General features: G+C 48.6%; 1 long non-coding RNA gene across 1 annotated transcript in view; it reads left to right on the top strand.

The window, feature by feature from the left end:
- The window catches only part of LOC309637986, a 42,078-nt gene extending 20,583 nt beyond the window's left edge, over positions 1 to 21,495 (top strand). Inside the window, exons 2-3 of the long non-coding RNA XR_014250919.1 lie at positions 4,394 to 6,919; positions 6,950 to 21,495. This is a non-coding gene — a long non-coding RNA (uncharacterized lncRNA). The remainder of the gene's footprint in view (positions 1 to 4,393; positions 6,920 to 6,949) is intronic.
- The last annotated feature ends 120 nt before the right edge of the window (positions 21,496 to 21,615 follow it).

Here is a 21,615-nt window from a genome sequence, read left to right as displayed (position 1 = left end):
AGTATCCAAGCGGAGATGTCAGGTAGGCATTTGGGCTCAGAGGGAAAGTCTGGAAAAGAGGTATGAGTTTGAGAATTCTCAACGTGTAGGAATAAGGAAAGCCAGGAGTGTGGAGGAGGCTGTCTGGGGGGGAGAGGAGAGGCTGGGGGGAGGGGTGGTCAGGGTGGAGCCTCAGGAGTCCACACACTGAATGCTTGGGTTGGCAAGCGAAGCAGACCTAGGAAGGAGCGGGTTGAGGGGCCGGGAGCGGAAGGGCGGAGGGAGCGCGAGCGGTGTCAGCGAGCTGGAACAGCGTCCGTGAGAGCGCTGGTGGTGCCGGCCAGCCTCATCCGTGACCGCTGGGCACATCGTCACACCAAGGGCTTGTTCGCTAATGGAGATTATTATTGCTAATGCAACTCCGTAATAACTGTGCACATCTCTGGCAAGAACACAGAGACATCTAATTACTATTTCTCAATCCAATTTTCATGATAAATTACCCAGAAAGATTAGAAATTGTCAAACTCAGCTTGATGCTTCATATAAAACGCTAAACAAACCTACATGTTTTAGTATCCTGTCTCCAGGTTCCAGAAATTCATTTAAATTGAAACAAAAAAATTTAAGTTGTGGTTAAAAAAAACACATAACATAGCATTTACCTAACAGGCAGCTGACCACAGCTTTGCTATAACTGTTGTGGAGACGGCAACAGGGAAGAATCTATCCTAAAACAAGGTCAACAGTTGATTTAGGGAGGTTCTAACAGGGAGCCTCACTGATCAAATGTCCTTAATTGCAAAGTTGTACCACTGTCTTTCCCGATTCTGAAAGAGACAGACCAGGAGATGTGAGAAAGGCAGGCATCACAGATGATCTAATGAGGTCAGCTGTCCCAGTCCCAACCCTGGTCTTGTCCCAGACCTCAGCAGACCACCCTCATTTCCAGCAAATAAGTGGCAAGCCAAGACTGGGGATAAACTTCCCTGATTCTAGAATCCAGTGCTTTTTTCCTACATCACCGTACCTGATTTTGGTCTTGCTAAAATAATTTTTTAAAAAATTACCATCTTAGCCATTTTTGAGTGCACCGTTCAGTAGTAAGTCCATTCACATTGTTGTGCGACAAGTCTCCAGAGCTTTTTCAGCTTGCAAAAGTGAAACTATCCCCGAACAACTCCCAGTGTTCCCCTCCCCCAGCTCCTAGAAGCCACCATTTTACTTTCTGTCTCTATGAATTTGACCATTTTAGGTACCTCAAATAAGTGGAATCAGACAACATTTATCTTTTTGTGACCGGCTTGTTTCACTCAGCTTAATGTCCTTAAAGTTCATCCGTGTTGTAGCATTTGCCAAGATTTCCTTCCTTCTTAAGGCTGAATAATATTCCATTGTATGCATACACTACATTTTGCTTTCACAAATTCATTTTAAAATGGTCACCTTTCCAAATTACTGTATCCTTCTGGTAAAGCTTCTTGTCTACCTAGAAAGCACGTAGAAGGGAGATGGCAGATTAGTTACCAACTTTCTCCAAGAAGACGGACCCTTTGAATCAGGGGTGGGCAGACTTTTCCTGTAAGGGGCCAGGGAGTGAATATCTTTGGCTGTGGCGGCCATACAGTCCCTGTCACAGCTACGCAATGACTCTCCTCCCAGGGTGTCTGCCCGGCTCCGCACTTTTGTAGTTGCTGATGTTTTTGTTCACCGTCTGTCTTCCCTGCAAGCCTTGAAGGCAGGGGCTATCCCCTCGCACCCCCGATGAATTTCTAGCACCTGGTACATCAAACCCATGGCAGGGACTTCACATATATTATATGTCCTTGGGGGAAATACGGTGTTTGTTGACTGGCTCGTCCCTGCAGTGTGTCAGGCTCCTTGGGAAGGAGTTTGTTCACACGTATTTGCCTAGAGGACAATGTCTAGTCCTTTAAAATACCAGTGTTTGGATGTCAGCGTGCCAGAACCAAAGATGAGAATTTAAGACAGTTTTGATAGCTCTGGGTAATATGAGAGTGAATGGCTTATGTATTAGCATGAAAGTAAATGTTTTATCCTTCTTCTTTTTGTTCTTACTGACCTCGAAACAGCTGTGTATGGTCATGTTTATTGATCACTGCACTGGGGCCCTGGCTGGTGGGGCACGTGGGCAGACGCTCATCTTTACTCTGCTCTCTAGGCCTTGTGCCGGCTGTGGCCTACGTCACCTGGAGGGGGTGTCACCTGGAGGGGGCATCTTTTTCTAGTTCATACTAGAACTAGAAGAAGAACTGCGCCACCAGGTGTCTTGTGGGCCAGCTGTGCCTGCACTGACTCTGCTTAGCTCAGAATTTGTCTGGCTTATACATTGGTCTCCTAACCTAGCTTTTCTGCTTCTGAGTTTTCCCTCATATAATTTTTTCTGCTAGATTAATCTCATCATTCCTGTGCTCAGAAAACTTCAGTGGATTCCTAACATTCTCACGAGGATTTCCTAGCCTTCTCCAGGTCTGGCCCCGTCCCACTTGTCACACCTGACCTGTGGCCACCTCCCACCACACTCGCTGTGCTGGCTCCACCCCAGCTGGACCCTTGCTGGTTTCCCGGCCTCACAGCGCCGGCGGCAGGAGCACTAGTGGCTCACATTTACTGGCTTCTCAGTGTGAGCCAGGTGCTGTACCAGGAGCTTTGCACGCCCTGTCTCACCCGCTTCTCAGAATGGCCCTCTGACATAGGTTCTGCAGGACTCCCTCCTTCGGCCCTGAAATGCTCCACATGCCTTTTCTCCTTTACTGAGAACAGCTCCGTGAAATAGAGTCTCTAAAACCACATCTGATGAATCCCAAATAGTCTTACCATCTTTTCTATCATTCGCATGCATTATGTCATTTAACTGTCTTGAGGATTCTGGGAAGTATATTATTATCTCTGTTTTTCAGCTGAAAAAACTTGAAGCTCACAGATGTTACGTAATTTTCTCAAGGGCACATAGTTAATTACAGGCAGAGCTGTTTCAGAGGCCTCAGTTGGTTTGATACCAAAGGCTGGACTTAAAAAAGACCAGTGGTTCTCAAACCTAATTGCCCATAGGGATCACCAGTCACTGGGAACTAGTTTAAAATGGGCACTAACTCTAGAGATTCTGCCCCAGTTGACCTGGAGGAGGGCCCAGGAATGTGCATTTTCCATATGCAGTTGAGGCGATTCTGCTGCAGGTGTTTTGTGGAACATGCTTTGAGAAACCCCCGTGCTAGACTATCCTGTGTCAAGTGATGAATATTAACCTCTTCTATTTGGCAATGTATGGTCAGTACATTCAGCTGCTTCTGAATCATGCTTATTGGGCTAGCTCATCAGTTATAGAGCAGGGTGCTTCCGTTTTATTTGTTGTGGCAGAGGAAATGCATCAATTTCGTCCCAGAGAGGCCCTGAAATCTTTGAATGTAGTTTTAAGAGAAGCAGAGCACAGATCTACTTCGCACCGTTTAAAATAGTAATCTGTGGGAATTCCCTGGTGGTCCAGTGGTTAGGACTCCATGCTTCCACTGCAGGGGACCCGGCTTCGACCCCTGGTCGGGGAACTAAGATCCCACGTGCCGTGCAGTGTGGCCAAAACAAACAAACAAAGAATAAACTTAGTTTAAAAAGAAAATAAATAGTGATCTTCTTCTTCAGAGGGACAGTGCTTCCCACTCTGATTCTGGAGGTAAAAGAAAGAATTCTCTGGAAGAGTGTTGAAAGCATTGGTTATATATTGAGATCCTGCAGCTTGGCCAATGAAAGATCTATAAATGCTTGGAAAATCCGTGATTTTCCTGATAGGTTTAACAGAGTGTGTCATTAAGGGAAATGGCCTTGCCCAATATTGGGATCGACCACAGTGCATCGAGCCAAAGGGGATTTTTCTCAAGCCTGAAAATTTAATGGAATTTACCCTGCTAGGTTTCAGACTTTCTTGGGACCCATGATCCTTTCATTCCATTTTTTTCCCTTTTGGAATGGGAATGTCTATCCTGCGCCAGCCTCCCTGTTGTATTCTGCAAATACAAACCTTGCCTGGTTTCATAGGTTCATGGAAGAGGAGTTTTGCCCCAGGTTGAATCATACCCCAAGTCTCACCCATATCTGATTTAGATGGTATTTAGATGAGATTTTGGACTTAGAGTTAATGCTGGAATGAATTAAGACTTTTGGAGATGTTGGGATGAAGTGAATATATTTTGCATGTGAGAAAGACAGGCATTAACTGTCCAGAGGGTGGACTGTTGTTGATTGTGTCTCCTCCAAATTCACATATTGAAGTCCTAACCCCCAGGATCTCAGAATGTTACCTTATTTGGAAATAGAGTCGTTGCAGATGTAATTAGTTAGGATGAGTTCATACTTGAGTAGGGTGGGCCCTAATCCAATATAACTGGTGTCCTTATAAAAGGGAGGAATTTGGACAAGGACACACACCACAGAACACCACGTGAAGACGAAGAGAGATTGCAGGGAAGCACCTACAGACCAAGGAATGCCAAAGGTTGCCAGCAAGCCATCAGAAGCTCGGAGAGAGGCATGGAACACGTTCTTCCTTGCAGCCCTCCAGGAGAAACCAACCCTGCCTACACCTTGATCTTGGACTTCTAGCCTCCAGAACAGTGAGACAATGAAATTTCTCTTGTTTAAGCCATCCAGTCTGTGGTACTTTGCTATGGCGGCCCTAGCAAACTAATACAGATTTTGGCATGATTTAATGCTTTCTGGACACAGAACATCTTCCCTGAAGACTGTCTTTATCCCTGAGTTAATCAGTCAAGGACTCCATTTTCAGAAAATTCTAAGACAGGGGAAATCTCATGGAATGGGAATTTAATTACCAAAATGTCAATGAGGCTTGGTGTCTCCACACTGCCACTCCCTGAAGCCGTGGAGTGAACAAGCACAGCCCAGGACCCACCCTCACGACTGGACTCAGAGCTAAGCGTTGCTGGACATCCCCTGCCACCTGCAGTCGCTTCTCTTAGAAACAAGCACTTGAACGTAGTGGCTTTCTGAGTGCTCTCCGCTGAGCTCCCCTTACGGTGCTCTCTTGCGGGCAGTGACTAGATATTTTGGGCTTCCCTCCATCTCAGTCCAGCCAGGAGTCAGGAAAGCTGTCCCCCGGATTCCCAGTTCCCAGAGGCCAGGGCAGGCTTCCATCTGCCGACCACCTGTCGGTATCTGACCAGTGAGGGGCTGCTGTGGAGACAGCTGGGACAGAGAGTTGGAAACTCATTATATTAAAGATGGAGGAGAAGCTTTCTGCAGGCTTGTGTCACGGGCTGCCCCTTAACAGGGCTTTGTCACTGTTAGAGTTGAGGTTAAAAAAGTGTTTCTTCCTTTGATGAAAAGAGATATTTCTAAAGGAGAGGAGCATGGGGAAATAATGTGGCCAGACCAGTTATGGAGCGATTCCGAAGCCTTGCAAATATTATGGCGGCCATACTGAATACAACTGAATTCAAACAACTGTCAGGTTGGTACCAGGCTCCTTGACAAGGGAAGTATAGGCATGGAGACTGAACAGGTGGCTGAACCGATTAGGGAGGAACACGTCCTTCTTGTGCAAAACCTGGAGACCCCGGGCTTTGCTGAGGTCACCGCTGTCAGCTTGCCCTTTTCTCAGTGAAGGTTATATTGTCAGACGGACTAAAGGCTTGGGGTGGAGGAAATTTACTGTGTAAAATCCAGATTCCCCAGGACAGATGATGTTTCCTTATCCAAGGAAAGAATGTCAGCTCAGGTCTCGGTGTTTAGTTCTCTATCCTGACCCCTTGCCAGCCAGAATTCTTAGCTGCCATAAGACACATCCCAGTGAGCCCCTGCCAACAGGGAGTGTGTGTGGTTGTTTACTTTTGAAGGTTTAGCACGATGGCAGCTGTTGTTTCCCTCCATCACCGGAGCTGGTGGACTCATTTGTTCAGCCGAGGGGCTATTTCTCCTGGTGGGAAAATGTTTAAGGCTTCCTTAGCCAGGGAAGGCTGGGAGGGGCTGGGTGAGGAGTCAGGCAGCTGCGCAGGGGGTGGTCTCTAGCACGGGCAGAGGGGAACTGGATGTGTTTGAGGGGTGGGGGGTCTGGAATAGCAGAGAGAGAATATGGTGGGGATCACACTCAGGGGCAAAGTGTCCTCAGGGGTTGGGGGCGTCCAGTGAACTGGATTCACAGATGGAAGAGGAGAAGGGAGGGGGCCCCTCCATCACTCGTGGTGCAGCCAGAAAAGAGAAGTCATCCAAAATGTTTTCAACACAGAGAACTTAATACAAGGAATTTATTACCTGGGAAGAGCTGAGAAGACACAGGGGGTGGTGAGGCAAATTAGAGATGAATAAAGCAAGAAGCCTCTACCAGCTGCAGCATCAGGTGTATTAACTTGAGCACAGAAGCTGGGGCACCGGCTGGAAATGGGAACCAGTTCAGGCCTGCCGAGTGGGAGCTGGGATGGTGAAGGGGGGAGGGGCTCCTGGTGGGAGGTGGAGCCACTCAGAGACGCTGCCTGAGGTGAGAGGGAGAAGAACCCTGGCCCCTCCCCATCCCCAGAGCCTTTTTCTGTCCCAGACTCCTGGGAAGCCACTTGGCAAGAGAGCCCAAGAAGAGAAAAGAAGAGAGAGCTCATGGATGTACTTGAGAGCAGACGGCAGGTGACCAGCATAGCCGTGACAGACAGGCACGGGGTTAGGAGCCCCTGGGAGGTGCCTGTCAGCGCCGTTGTTGTATCTCTGGGGATCAGAAGGGGACCAGAGGGATCAGGGGGTGCATTAAGTTGCCCACAGGCACACCAGGGCAGAGCCAGAATTAGAACGTGGGACTGTGTGCCTCTCGGTTCTTCAGTGCCATGCTGAGGATAGGACTGGCCTTATGAGGATAGAGGGTTTCTGGGGATGCTTGGGCAGAAGCGCACAGAGTCAAGAAGACGTGCAGGTGCGGGGTTATTAGGTGGGAGGAGGGCCCACAGATGGGCCAGAGTTGGGAGGACAGTGGAAAGGCTGGGGTGATGGGGTGATGTCTGCCCTACTCTGCTTGGATTCGAGCATCAGAATTCTACGAGCAGCCACAGGAAAAATGAGAAAGCCGTTTGGCCATGATCTGGGGGATGGGGGAAGAAAGAGAGGGAAACTCCAGGTCATGCCAAGATTTCATGCAGGGGGACAGCTCTTTGGTGCAGCTGCAGGCAGAGCGCCTGCTGCAGTGCTGTCTGCTGGGCAGCCGGCTCCATTCTGGGAAGACAAAGGCACCGGCAGCCCCAGAGATTTGAGCACACGCATCTTTTTCGGACTCAGTTGCATCTCCCCGTGGGCAGCACCATGTGGAGGTTTGGAATGGACGTTTGTGTTGCAGCAGTGCTTTCCAGCCGGTTGGCTAAACTAAGTGACGTGCTGGCAGGATTTGAACTCAGCTGGTGAGTCCATGTTTACTGCAGTGCTGACTAATTCATGCACTGCATCAGGGGATGGGCTCAGAGTCATCGAACGTGTTTTTAAAGTTCACAAACAGGTTACCCCAAGTACTCACTGCACGGGGTGCAATCTGTGAAAGGTTTTGTGCTCTTCTTGTGTTCTCTAGAGTGATGACTCCAAGATGTCACCAGGAGGTCAAAGCTCCTTTTCTGAGCCCTCCTCCCCTGGCAGCTCCTTCTGAAAGGAAGGAGAAGCGTTTTACCCCGTGGCAGCATCTCAGCCACCAAGCCCCCTGCCCTCCATCGCACCCCGAGAGCGGGGCTTCGAAAACACCCAGTCCTGTGTAAGAGATCTTTAAAGTGGTTGAAGGACAGGCTGCCTTCAAAACGCCCGCCTGGATAAATAGAAAACTTCTGAAAGCAAGTGTTAACAATGGAAAGAACAGGGGAAATTGAAACGGTACCTTGGCCCCATGCATCTTACCATCCCCAGCCGTACTCCGGAAGTTTCCTTCTGTGGAGGGCGTCGAGCAACGTGGCTCTTCATCGGGACTGAGTAAAGAGCATCCGCTCTGAGTCTGAAAAGCTCAGTGTAGCAGCTCCTTTCATTGGACAGTTTGGCCCAAGGAACATTTCATGACTTACACTCATCACAGTAACACGCCCAGGAACCTGCTTCTGTGCTTGGAGAATGCTCCCACTTTATAAATGGTCCACTTTATTTAGCCCAGTGTACACACGCATGACTGAATGCTCCCCTGGGAGTGAGGGTGGGTGAGATTGGAGAGGAGGAGGAGGAGGGGGAAGCGGGCAGTGGGTCCATTTACTGGAAAACGGCAGCCATGAAGTCTGCCGGTGGCCTGGACCTCACGGTCTAGGACGACGGGATCCTGAGGCCTTGCTCTGACAGAAGCGGCTCTGCCCTGATGGGTCCTGGGCCCGTGGTCTGCCCGCGGCAGCCACGTGGACAAGTGTGGGTTGCATGGCTCCTCGGTGTCACCTTCTGTGGAGGTGCTGGGACTCACCAGGAGGCGGCTCTTGTCCCAGAGGACTGCAGAGTCCTACAGTAAACGAGGGATCGTGGGGCCGGTGGCAGGGTGAGGGTGAGGACACGGGGCGATCTTCACATTGGGGGCGGGATGAGTGGGGCGGTTGGTTGCCGGTGCTCACTCTTTGGAACGAACTCTGTCGGCTGCTGCTTCTGTATTTGTACATAGTAACTTCTAAGTGAACGATGAATTTGGGGGAAAACATTACCACAGAGCCTCTTCTCTCATCTCTTTTCTCTCTCCTTTCCATTTTTCCTGTCTTCCTGTGACGTGAAACTGTGAGCAGTGGTCATCTTTTCAAAGTTAGTCCATAGAATTGGGACCAAGTCCATCACAGCAAGGCCAGGGCTTCAAAGAAAGTGGACTGAGTCTGGAGAGACACTGAAATCTGATTGTCACGTTCCAGAGACAGGCATGGTCAGGGCACAGAGCTGGTCGTGGACCAGATTTGGCTGGTGGTGAGGAACGTGGAGGTCCAGGAGGACTGCAGGGGTGGAGGGGAGCAGAAGCAGGGAAGAGACCACCCCCAGCAGGAGCTCGTGGACACAGAGGCGACCTCCTGGCCCAGTGGGCGGCCTCACGTGCTCTTGCTGTTGGGCAGAGGGCTGTCTGGGAACAAAGGTCACCCGGGAGCTGCAGGTGGGCACTGGGCAGGGGGTGAGCTCGGTGAGGAGTTTACGGCAGCAGCGAGCGCAGGTCTGGCACTCGTCTGGATATAGTCTGAGCCTTTTTCTGTTTTGCTTAGTTTATTTCCTGGAGCGTGGACCCAAAGAAGTCCTCGTGACTTCTGAGGGAACTACGCTTTGGAGTAGCTTCTGAGCGAGCTCTGCACGTCAAGAAGCAACATCTCGTCGGGACACTGAGTCCAGGCTGGCTTTCACCTCAGCTTCCTTCAGCTGATTTTCCTTCCATGTTCTTCTCTTTTAAAGAGGAGATGCTGTTTGCTCTGTCATACGGAACTGTGATGACTCGCCCAGCGAAGGATGCCCCCCTCGAGACTATGGCAGGGGCAGGGGAGATTGCTTTCAGCACTGGCCCCGAGGAATTCTCGTGATCCTGGTTTCCGTTTTGGTCAAAACCGAGATGAAAGGACTCGACCCTGCATCGGGGGGAACTAGAATTTTGACCCTGAGGGAGGCAGAGCTGGATGAAAAACGAGCCCCTCTCTGTTCTGTGAACGAGGAGGCACATCCTGCTGCCAGTTGGACAACTGCTGTGCGTCAGACTTCTGGCTTGGAGCCCGTCCCTAAAGCTAAGCCTCGGGAGGGGAGGAGAAGCAACTGTGCAGAAGGGGCTGATCTTTTCCCCATCAGAGTGTTAGATGACACCATCCTATGTCAGCTTAGTCTGCTTGGGCTTCTGTAACAAAATACCCCCGAGTCGGGGCTTAGGAACGACAGATAACTTACTTCTCACAGTTCTGGAAGCTGCAGGTCTGAGACCAGGGTGGCAGCAGGGTCAGTGAGGATGCTCTTCTTGGTCACAGACCTCTCTCTGTGCCCTCACACGGAGGAGGGGCTGTGGGCCCTGTGAGGCCTCTTTTATACGGACACTAATCCCACCATGAGGCCTTCGCTCTCAAGACCTCATCACCTCCCAGAGGCCTCACCAGCCAACACCATCACCTTTGAGGGTTAGAGTTTCGACACGAAGTTTGGGGCAACACAAACATTCAGACCATAGCATCTACCTGCATTTTGACTTTGTGTGTTTGTAATAGTTATTAGAAATGCAATTAGAAATAGCAGGTTTCCTAGAGAAAGTTTCCAGTTGGTAAAAATGGGACAACTTATGTTGGATGATCACGGACATTTCTAGTTGAAGGATTTTTGTTTACATCTCCTTACTTCCAGCCACTCTGATATATGTAACTCTGCGAACTTCATTACTAGATTTGGTATTCTCTAAAAAATTTTAAAAAAAAATTAAATTACGCCCATGAAATCGACCGTATTAACCATTTCTAAGTGTGCAGCTCAGTAGTGTTAAGTATATTCACATCGTTGTGCAACCAGTTTCCAGAACTCTCACTTCTTGCAAAACGGAAACTCCCCATTCCCCCCTCCCCCAGCCCCTGGCAGACACCCTTCTACTTTCTGTCCCCGTGAAGCTGATGGCTCCAGGAGCCTCATATAGGCGGCATCGTACTGTGGTTGTCTTTCTGTGACTGGTTTATTTCACTGAGCATAATGTCCTCAAAGATTTGGTATTCTTTTATTTCATCTTTAAAATAATATTTCCACTTAACATCAGAGGGTTAACCCACTCAGACTTTGGAAAGGTCATCGATAGAATGTAAAAAATATTCTCTAAGCCTGGAAATGTTAAAGGCACGTATGTATCTGGAAAACAGCATGCTGCTCATAGCAGAGTGGGACATCTCGGAGGTGAAAGTCACATGGGCCGACGCCTCCCTGGTGAAGGCAGAGGGGCCGTGTTAAGTGGTGCCAGCTGGAGACCTCGTGTGCGGCAGGGAGCTGAGCCTGCAGGCCTGGGGCCAGGGGTGCTCTGCAGATGTGCCTGCTCGCGGTGGGTGCCCGTGGTCACACTGCTCCCCCGGGGCTGCTGCAACAGCTGCCAGCGGAGTGGGGCTGGCAGCCGCGCCAGAGGGGGACATCTGCCTGGGCTGTCGCCGGGGCGGGAGGACAGGAGGCAGCTGCAGAGAAGCAGAGACAAGGGCAGGAGCGGAGGATACGGAAAGAACACCCTTGACCTCCGGCCCTGCCTCCCGCCCCAACACAGGCCCTCAGGTTGGTCAGGGAGTTCCGAGGAGGCTGTTCCGGTCCTAAGCAGCTGTCCAGCCGTGTCGCACAAATGCCGGAACCAGGGGGACGGGAGGGGGACACCAGGCCATTCATCTCCCAGGCGGGGCCTTCAGACTCTCCTTGGAGTTTCCTTCAGTCTCGGCAGTCAAGCAAATAATCTCTAAACACCGTGACACCATCGTTTTCAAAGAAATGTAATTTGCTACTGTCAATAACACGGATTTCCCACCCCCAAGAGCCCATGTGTTTTCTCGCTATTTATCAAACCTTTACACTCTGATGAGTAATGGAAAATACAGTGGCAATTTGTTACTGCTTTGGCATTGTTTGCTATCAGGAAAGACACTGGAACAAAGAGGTAATCAGTTAAACGATTGCATTCAAAATTTATTCTCTCTGGAGGGAGTATACACACACTCACATATCAATAGGGTTAATGTGTGCAGCCTTTATAAATGATCTGTGTAGTAATTTTCACTTTAAAACACCGTGTTCCCATCCGTCGTCTCATTTGGGTGTCACGAGAATGTTTATGGGGTTGCTGCAGTTGGCAAGAACGAGGCTTAGAGGAGAAACGCTTGTCCGTGGCCGTATAGGAAGTCAGCTGGGGCTGAAATATAGGCCTCTCGACTCTTAAACCAGAGCTTTCCCCTCTAAACTGTACTTGAGAGGAAGAACGTGTCAGAACCAGAGCAAGAGATAGACTGTTTCTCCTCCTGACTGGTAGGGCTTCTCCCACGTCCAGCCCAAGCAATCCTGAGGTGTCCAATTAGCGATGACTTGAAAATCAAGGGGATGTAACTATGAGGTTGAACTGTGCAAAACTTCCATTTTTAAACAGGTTAATGTAGTCAAGTATCAACAATTTCATGTTTCAAATGAATCGGTCTCCCCAGATTTGCATAGGTTGCATTTCCCATGCAGCATCAAATTGGTCGTTTTGTTGGTTAATTTGGCCCGTTGCTTTCCTCTCCATTTTGCTGCCCCTTGATCTGATCTGCAGTGGCAGCAGAGCATTATTTTCGTGGCCTCCATGACCGAATGGAGCCAGCCATAGAGGCAGCAGGCCAAACTGTGCAATTAAACCCAAACCAGGCAATTCAGGGTCATGTAAATATGACTCACGAATGACCAGCCTGCAGGAAGTTTCAACAGGTCTAACTGGCTCCTTGTTCCTGCACATTTTACCTGAAAAGGGAACTAAATAAGTACTCTTTTCCATTCATCTGGCATATTTGATGTATGTGTTCTGGTGAGTGGGAGACAGCTGATTTCCAAGGCTGTTGCAGAGGGATGATTAGAAAAGCAGGAGGGTATCTTGGCCGAATGTCAAGAATGAAGGAAGGGGCAGTGAGTCAAGTGGCTAAAGAGACACACATTAGAGTCATTCATTCTTACCGCTTGGCGGAAGCTGGAACCTCGCACCGCTGGCCAGGCTTCCCACCATCTGGAGCGAAATCAGGACACTCCCACCAGGGCTGGAAGGGCTCCAAGTGGGGGCAGCTGACAGAAGGACCACGGCCGCACGGCAGGAACACAGACAGAGGAGGACGGTGCTTTCTGCATTTTCTTTTCTGGTTATGAGGTGCTTTTGTGAACCGCTTGAGATTGGTCACAGAGTGATTAAGCTGAAAAGCTTCTGGTGCTGCTGCCCTGGAGGTGCGGCGTTTTGAAGGTGCTGCACCCCAGATTTCGCAGGGTCCCTTTTCTGGCAGTAAAGGCTTCATTTTTCTTGGTACTCCACGTGGTCAGAGCCCAGGCTGAAGAACCCTAATTCCCACAGCAAAATTACAGACCCAGCGAGCTAGAGTTAGAAAGACAGGGCCCGGGCAGTGTCCACAAGCCCAGTTCCAACGTTGCAGAGCCTGCTGGAGGGGAGCAAAGACTTCCATAAGCTAAGGGATAGAGGCGTGCAGGAGGTCAGCTCTCCGGGGAAAATGCACAACGACTCTGATTTGTAACATCTGCTGATTGCCGTGGTGTCAGAATACTCCCACTGTGACCAGTTTCAAACCACCAGTAGTTTAACAACCGGCTTACAAAATTTCTGGATGTTTGATAATCTTTCCCCAGCCTGGACAGCTTGAACGCAGCACGACTTGGTGGCATAAAAACTAGAATTGGGCAAATGCACGAGCAGAGGTTTATTAACACGAGGGGTCCTGGCGTGGAAGCGTCTCAGGGCCGAATGTCCCTTCCATCTCCTGCTTCCCTCCCTTCCTCCTAAGCGTGCTCCCTGGACCAGTCACTGCTTGGGACAAGGGTCCTGGTCCCAGGCTCTGACCTTTAACACTGTGCCTGCCCAGTCACATCCCGAAGCACCCAGAGCCCCACGACTTCCTAGATGAGCTCACACCGGCGCTGGGCTCTCAACTGCTCTCCCTGTAGGCAAGCCAAGGGCTTACCTGCCAGGAGGCGGCTGCAAGCCTCCTGTTGGACACTGGTGAGGGGGTCCCATCGCTGGAGCATGGGTGGTCTCAGATACCTCCCCTAGTGGGCCCTATGCGGAGTTTAAAATGGCACCTCCATGAGTAAAAATTCAGTTAACTTGTTAGGAAGGTAGAACCCAGTTTTTTATGTAGGATGGGTTTGGTTTATTCAGAAAGAAATTCCCATGACTCTCAACTGAAAGAATTCAGAGTTTAATGATAAATCTGTCTTCCAATTATGCACACTAGGGCTGTGTCATCTGCATTTTGGCAAACACATTTTTAGCTAAGCCTCATGTTCCTTATTTGCAAAACTGAGTGGCCATAGTGAACTGACCTGTAAGGCATCTGTCTGTTCTATGCTTCTGGGATTCTACTTATGGTCAGTGCATGTTTCTCTACACTTCTCTATATGGTTTTTGGTCCTTTATAAATTTGATCATTGTTTTTTTTGTGCTCCTGGGACATCTGGTATTCCACTAAACATCATTATTTAGCTGTGCCACAAATAACTGGTTTTTGGCTAAATGAACTCGGAGGGCATTCTAGGTTAAACCAGTACTTTGCTGAGCATCTTCCTCAGAATCTCTGATATTCTGGGGTGCATTGTGTACCTCCAGAAGGGAAACTTAGTGCTCATGGATTCCCAACTTTTTGATCTCAGATGGTTTTTTCTAAGGACAGTGTATCAACCTTCCAGGGCTGCTGTATCAAAACGCCACAAATTGGGTGGCTTAAACAACAGAAATTATTATTTTCATGGTTTTAGAGGCCGGAAGTTCAAAATTGAGGTATTGGCAGGGCTGTGTACTCCCTGAGGCGTGAGTCTGTTCCATGCCTTTTCTTCATCTCCTGGTGTTGCCCGCAGCCCTTGGGGGTCCACAGCTTGTAGATGCATCGCTCCAGTCTCTGCTCTGTCACGCGTGCGATCTCCCTGTGTGTCTCTGCGTCTCTCCTCTCCCAGGACGGCTGCACAGACACCAGTCACACTGCATTAGGACCACCCTAATTGAATACGACCTCATCTTAACCTGATCACATCTGCAAAGGCCCCTTTTCCAAAGAAGGTCACAGTCACAGGTACCAGGGGTACAGATGTCAACATACCTTTCGGGGGACGCAATTCAACCCACAACAGACAGCCATTAAAATTTCCTAAAACTGGTGGTCCAGCAAACACATTTTGGGAAATGCTGTCCCAGGAACTTGTAATTAGGATTCACTCACCAGGTATGTGGTCCAACCCATAGGTCAAGAGTTCTTAACGTGATATCAAGGGGTTTGTGCCCTTGGATGAGTAAAAAATTATATCTTTATTTGTACTATTTCTAATTGAAATTTAGCATTTCCTTCATTTTTGAGTGTAGGCAACAAACCAAAGTAATATCACTAGTACTGTGACTTTGTCAGATTTTTCCACCTCATACTATAGTTACTGCAGGTCTCCTGGGACATCATTTATAAATCATCACCATCTCAAAATCATAGTGGGCGTGAGACTCGACACTAGATCTTATTTAATGGGTTAACAAGCAAACACATAATGCAGATCTGTTTTAATATTTTGATAACTGTATTTCAACCTCATCAGTTTCCTTTGTAATCCTTTATATTTTCTTTTATACACTTAAAAACACTATTCTGAGGAGACTGTAGGCTTCACCATTCAGCCAAAGGCCACCCTGACCCAAAAAATTAAGAGCCTCTGTCCCCACTCATGGCCTCCATGACCGAAACAACCCAGCTTCCGTAGAAGGGTTTAGCTGAGAGACAAAACACTAGCAGAATCTTTCCATTTTTACTAATAAATAATTAATACATAAGCCAAACACAAATATTATAAAATACTTTATTTGTAAATGAAATTGGGTAATTGGGGCAAAATGTAAAAATGAAATAGACATAGGTACAATAAGTTATCTTATACGAGAATCTTCAATTATTGTCACTCTGTATTGATTATAAATAGATCACATTACCGAGGAAAGCATTGTCTAGGTGTTGGGATAATTTAGTTAAAAGTTTCTGAATAACTTGCTAGACACATTCTTCTTGGTGTGTGTACAAATGTATCAAATAATTGAACATACTCAACTATATTCCCTGTGAAAACTTCAAAGTCCTGGTCAGACGAGGCTAAATCTCTGAGCTGCATGAATGAGCTTGGTCACATTGTGGTCCAGTCTTGGAAGAGATCACTGAGACACGTAACCCCAGGAGCACTTTGGCCTCGGTGAAAGCACAAGAGCATCGAGAGGCTGAATTCCAGCTGGGCTGTGCCCCTGAACATTTAAGGAACTAAGCATGTCGTCTGATTCTGAGCCTGTTTCCTCATCTGTGAAAAATGGGGATACTGGTGTGTGTCTTGTCTCTCTCCCAGGGCAACTAGTAGATTTGATTGAGATAACCAATGTAGAAGTTCGTCGTATGTAAAAGTGCTGTATGAGTATGAGACAGAGCTATTCTTTCATTCTTTAATGTGCCAGCATCCAAATGGGCATAAATTGATGGCATTCTCTTGTATATAAGAAGAAAATTAATATATATGTATTTTTTTCATGGACACTCAAATGCCAGTGTCCCCACCCCCCCATCATTAAGTGCCTGGAAAAGCATTGGAGGTCCCAGCAAGGCCGCAGGGGAGTGGGCCTGGGTGCCCCTGGGCTTCCGTTTGCCACCTCCTTCCCCTCAAGGTGCCCCCCCCCACCTATCTCCTCTCTGCCAGGCCCTCCCTTGTGTGCCCCCCGCGCCCCAGCCTGTGCTTCCCACCTTCCTGTCCTTCAGAATGTTCCATCCTGCAGGCTGTTCCCATGGGGCAGTGGTCCTCACTGTTGGCTGGACGTTAGAACCATCTGGGGAGGCTTTTCTCGGTCCTGATGGGGGGACCCCCACCCAGATGACTACATCAGGGTCTCTGAGGGAGGGCCTGGCGTCAGTATTTTAAGGCACCCCAGGTGCAAGTGCAATTGCCTGGAGGTTAATCAGAAAAATTGGAGTCCCTGTTCACCTGTGGCCAGTTATCCCTCCCAGGGGGACTTTGTTTTAACTCAGGCCAGCCGTCTTCACAGTCTTCTTAAAGAAGGTTCCCCCAGCGCACCTCACTCTGGTACCCACTGCTTCCATCCACCCTCACGACATTCTCCGGGAGTGTTATCCTCATTCCGATCCATCCAGCTAGGGAGACTCAAGGCCGTGGTTTAAGCCGAAGCCATGCACTTACTTCCCCAGAGCATCGAGGTGCCCTTCTGAGGGATAGGGCCCTCCTGCTGAGGTGGGCAGCTGTCAAGCCCTGAATCCAGGCTCACCTGGCTGCCTCGCCTGCATCTCTGTGTTCTGCTGCATCAGGGAGAGGATTTCGGAGAGGAGCTGTGACTTCGGCTCCCTTTGCGCTTTCTCGCGGCCACTTCTCTCCTCCACTGCTTTGCACGTTCATAGGGAGGGCTGGGGGCTGGAGTGGGGGGACTGTCTCCAAGCAGGCAGGTGCACAGCCCTGCAGCCTGCAGGGACACGCTCGGCCCAGGAGTGTTAGCTCTGCACCTGCAGTCTTGTGTCTTCCTCAACCTGGGCCCCTCATCTAGGTGTTCTGGGGGTCTGCAGCCACCCTGCTCGGGGCCCAGGCACGATCCCGAGACGCTGTTGCTATTGCCCCATGGCAGGGTTCTGACCTCCTGAGTCCTAGGCGGCTGCCATCACCATGGGATTTAAAGGCCATATAGAAAGGCCCCCCCCACTGGGTCCCTCTAGTCTTCCCAGGTCCCCGACACTCCCACCTTTGAGAGCCGCTCCTTTGCCAGATCATTGCATCTCCAAGAGCCCTGGGTTGGAAGGTTTGCACCCTACGAGGACTCATCCATTCATCTCTCATCTGGTGTTGCCTCTTCCGTAGCCCCGAGCTAAAGCAGGAATGTGCTCTGAGGTCTGGACTCGCACTTGTGTGCTCTTGGGCAAATCACTCACCTTCCTGAGGATCAGTGTTCGCATCAAAGAAACGACGATTTTCATCTTTTCCCCACATATTTCTACAGGACTGTGGTTGGGATCATTGGAGATAACAGATGAGAAACTGTTTTTCTACAGCAAAGCCCATTTGACAACGTGTAAGACAGTTCCATTACTGTTATCGGAAAAAAAATGTGTGGGTCTGCTTTGTGCACTGCAGCTCGCTGACAGCGAGGGGCAGAGTTTGGAGGAAAAAGGTGCTGCAGTGGAAACTCCTGATGTCCTGAGGGCGAGCCCAGGGTCATGGGAATCTGGAGAAGACAGCCTGAGTGGGGAGGAGAGAAAATTAATTGGGAAATGCTGGCCAACTTCCCTTATTCCACATTTTGCCAGGAGCCAGCTCAGCCACCACTGGGATAGGTGATGAAGAAGCAGCAAACCCTCCACCAGCTCCTGTGTGCGTATTTCAGACTCAGCAGGAGGGTGAGCCACTGACAAGAGTAATACAGGCCGGCAGGCAGGGCAGGAGACGCCCAAAAGGAAAACAAGGAGACAGGTCTGAGCTGGGCCTGGCCTCCCTGGTGTGGACTGGCCGACTGGCACCAGGCGTCTAGGGTGGCCCGGGTGTGGTGCTTGATGGGGCCAGTAGAGTACCCGCCAGGCTCAGCACCCAGGCCTTGGGGAAGCTCACTTGTGCAGGGGGTAGGGCCTTAGCCTTGCAACCAGGCTGGGCGAGGCAGGCTCAGTGCAGAGCACTTCCTTCTTTGGGGGTCATGTGTCCCTTGTGATTAGAGAGATTGGGGCACCTGCTTCTTCAGGACCACCTTCTGTGGTCCAGGCTCTGCCCTGACTGTCTTCCCAAGAGACTGTGCCTGTAGGCAAGTCACATCACCTCTCCGGGCTGTCCTGTTCATTTCTGTAAGGCGAGGAGAGTGGCCTAGATGACCTCCAGGATCCCTTCCAGCTTGGCATCAGGTTGCCCTATGATCCAAGACTAGTTTCTAAGGAACCCAAGAAACAATATGGCATATATGACTGGAGCCCATGGATTGGGAGTTTAAAATTCTTCTGAAATTATAAAATCTTTCACATTAAAACCAATACTGAAGTATGGCATGCCTCAAAAAATTAAACATAGAATTATCATATGATCCAGAAACTCCACTTCTGGGTGTACACCCTGAAGAATTGTAAGCAGAGATTCATACAGTTGCACACCAATGTCCATAGCAGTATTATTCACAACAGCTGAAAGGTGGAAACAACCCAAATGTCCACTGAAGGATGAATGGAAACAAAAAGTGATATATACACACAATGGGATGTTATTCAGTATGAAGGAAGGGATTCTGACATGTTCTACAATCTTGAGGACATTATGCTCAGTGAAATAAGCCAGACACAAAAGGACAAATACTGTATGTGTACCTATATGAGGTACTTAGAACAGGCAAATTCATAGAGACAGACAGTCGAATGCTGGTTACTAGGACCTGAGAGAGAAGAAAATGGGGAGTTAGTGTTTAATGGGTGCAGAGTTTCAGTTTGGGAAGATGGAAAGTTCTGGAGAGGATGGAGGTGGGGGCTGTACAACACCGTGAGTGCACTTTACGCACCTGAACTGGACACATAAAATGGTTAATTTTATGTATATTTCATCAGAATAAAAAAGCAAATACTGGAATATTTATGCATGTTAATGGTTTTAATTTGGTATACAAAATAATGGTAATAAAGCATAATTCTTGCTGGTTTGTGGCCCTCTTGCTGATATGAAGAATGAAAACAATCACTGAATAATTAATTTAAAAAATCAGTTAAAGTGGGGAATTACTAAAAATGATGCTCCTATACTATTTTGTAATTTAACTCAAAATTTCTAAATGTACATTTAATCATCAGTTTTCGGGTCTTTTTCTTTCGGTTTAGGTTTGCCGAGTGGAGTTCAGCATGGTCTCCCTTGCACAAACCACACCCAAGGTATATCATTTACAGATTCTAGTTCCAGGGTGTTTGCAGTGGAATGAGATCTTAGAGACACTTGTGAATGAAAATGAAGGCAGAGTTCTCCTAGATTCTTTTTTTTTTTTAAAATTAATTAATTAATTAATTAATTTATGGCTGTATTGGGTCTTCGTTTCTGTGCGAGGGCTTTCTCTAGTTGTGGCAAGTGGGGGCCACTCTTCATCGCGTTGTGCGGGCCTCTCATTATCGCGGCCTCTCTTGTTGCGGAGCACAGGCTCCAGACGCGCAGGCTCAGTAATTGTGGCTCACGGGCCTAGTTGCTCCGCGGCATGTGGGATTTTCCCAGACCAGGGCTCGAACCCGTGTCCCCTGCATTGGGGATTCTCAACCACTGCGCCACCAGGGAAGCCCTCTCCTAGATTCTTATGACTCTTCTCCATCGCCAGTGCTTTTATAATTGCAGCACCTCACTTAATTCCGCATCTCTATGTCTGTATAACTCTCTGTCCATATAAACATATTTAAATAGCTGGTCTTTATGAAGCTTTCCCAAAGCATTCAATGCATTGTGTTCTGGAACAACCAGGCTGCACAGCCTTAGGAGCACACACCATTCCTAGTTTGCAAGCGTAGAGCCCAATGGGAGAAAGCGGAAGTGCGCACTTCATCATAAGACAAGTGAAAAGATAAGCCGTAATGCGGGAAAAGATACTTGTGACACAAAAACTGACAAAGGAGTAGGATGTCAACCATATAAAAAACTTAACCAAATCCATAAAAAGAAATAACCCAGTAGGAAAATGGGCTTAACACTTGGACAGGCATGAAACCAAAGAGGAAATCCAAATGGACGCTACTCAGAAAAGAGGTTCAACTTCATTAGTAAGCAGGGAAATGCAAACCGAAACCCCAACAAGGTAACACTACGTATGAGACAGGCAAAAACTAAGAATGCTGAAAATACTAATTGTCGGCAAGTATTTGGGGCAGCAGAAACCTGGGGAAAGTTGTAACCTGCTAATAACCTCTTTGGGAAACAGCTTGTGTTGTCTATGGAGATGGAAGACACACCCTGCGGTCCCGCACTTCCACTCTCAGGTCGATGCCTGGCGACACCCCGGCAGAGGTGCAGCAGAGTGTACATACGGGCAGGAGTGCTCATGGCAGCCTGGCTCACTCAGCTCAGCCCAAGCCACTCGACACCTGTAGGATAGGTGCATCAATTCTAACACGGTGGAACAATGAAATACTCTGTGACAATGGGAACAGAGTACACAAAACAACAGGGGTAAATCTTCAGGGCATAATATCAAGCAGTAGAAGCAAGACAAAGAATACCTTGTGATCACATTTATTTCAGGTTGAAAAGCAGGTAAAACTAAGCTCTGGTATATCATTTGGCGATGTATACATAGATGGTTACCTCTGGGGGTGTTATGGGCTGAATGTTTGTGTCCCCCACCCCAAACTCATGTTGCAGTTCGAACCTCCCATGTGATAGTATTGGGGGATGGGGCCTTTGGGAGGTGGTTATGTTTAGATGAGGTCATGAGGCCATGTGGAGCCCTCATGATGGGCTTATAAGAAGAGACCGGAGAGCTTGCTTCCTCTTCCTCTCTCTGCCATGTGAGGACACAGCGAGAAGGCAGCCGTCTGCAAGCCAGGAACGGATTCTCACCTGAACCAGACCCTGCTGGCACCCTGATCTCGGCCTCCCAGCCTCCAGAACGGTGCGAAATAAACGTCTGTTGTTTCAGCCACCCAGTCTGTGGTATTTTAGCAGCCCAGGCAGACTAATACAGGGGCATTGGGTGTGTTTTCAGTTGGGAGGGACATAAGGGGGGCTTCCAGATATTGGCAGCGAGGCCCCAAGGAGGGTTACACAAGAGTGTACTCTCTGATTATTCATTAAACTCCATGTGTATGTTTTATTTATGTAAAGGTATGTAAATTTCAAAGCAATAATTCACACTAAGAATGACTAAAGGAGTATGTGGGTGAGCCAGCAAGTAGCTTCCTTGATGCCTGGCTTCTTTTTTTTTTTAATATTTTGTGACACTATGTTTATATTTTTTATTTTTATTTTTTT

Source organism: Balaenoptera physalus, assembly GCF_965194825.1.
Source record: "Balaenoptera physalus genome assembly, chromosome: 11".
NCBI classification, from domain to species: domain Eukaryota; kingdom Metazoa; phylum Chordata; class Mammalia; order Artiodactyla; family Balaenopteridae; genus Balaenoptera; species Balaenoptera physalus.
This window is presented reverse-complemented; position numbering and strand designations above follow the sequence as displayed.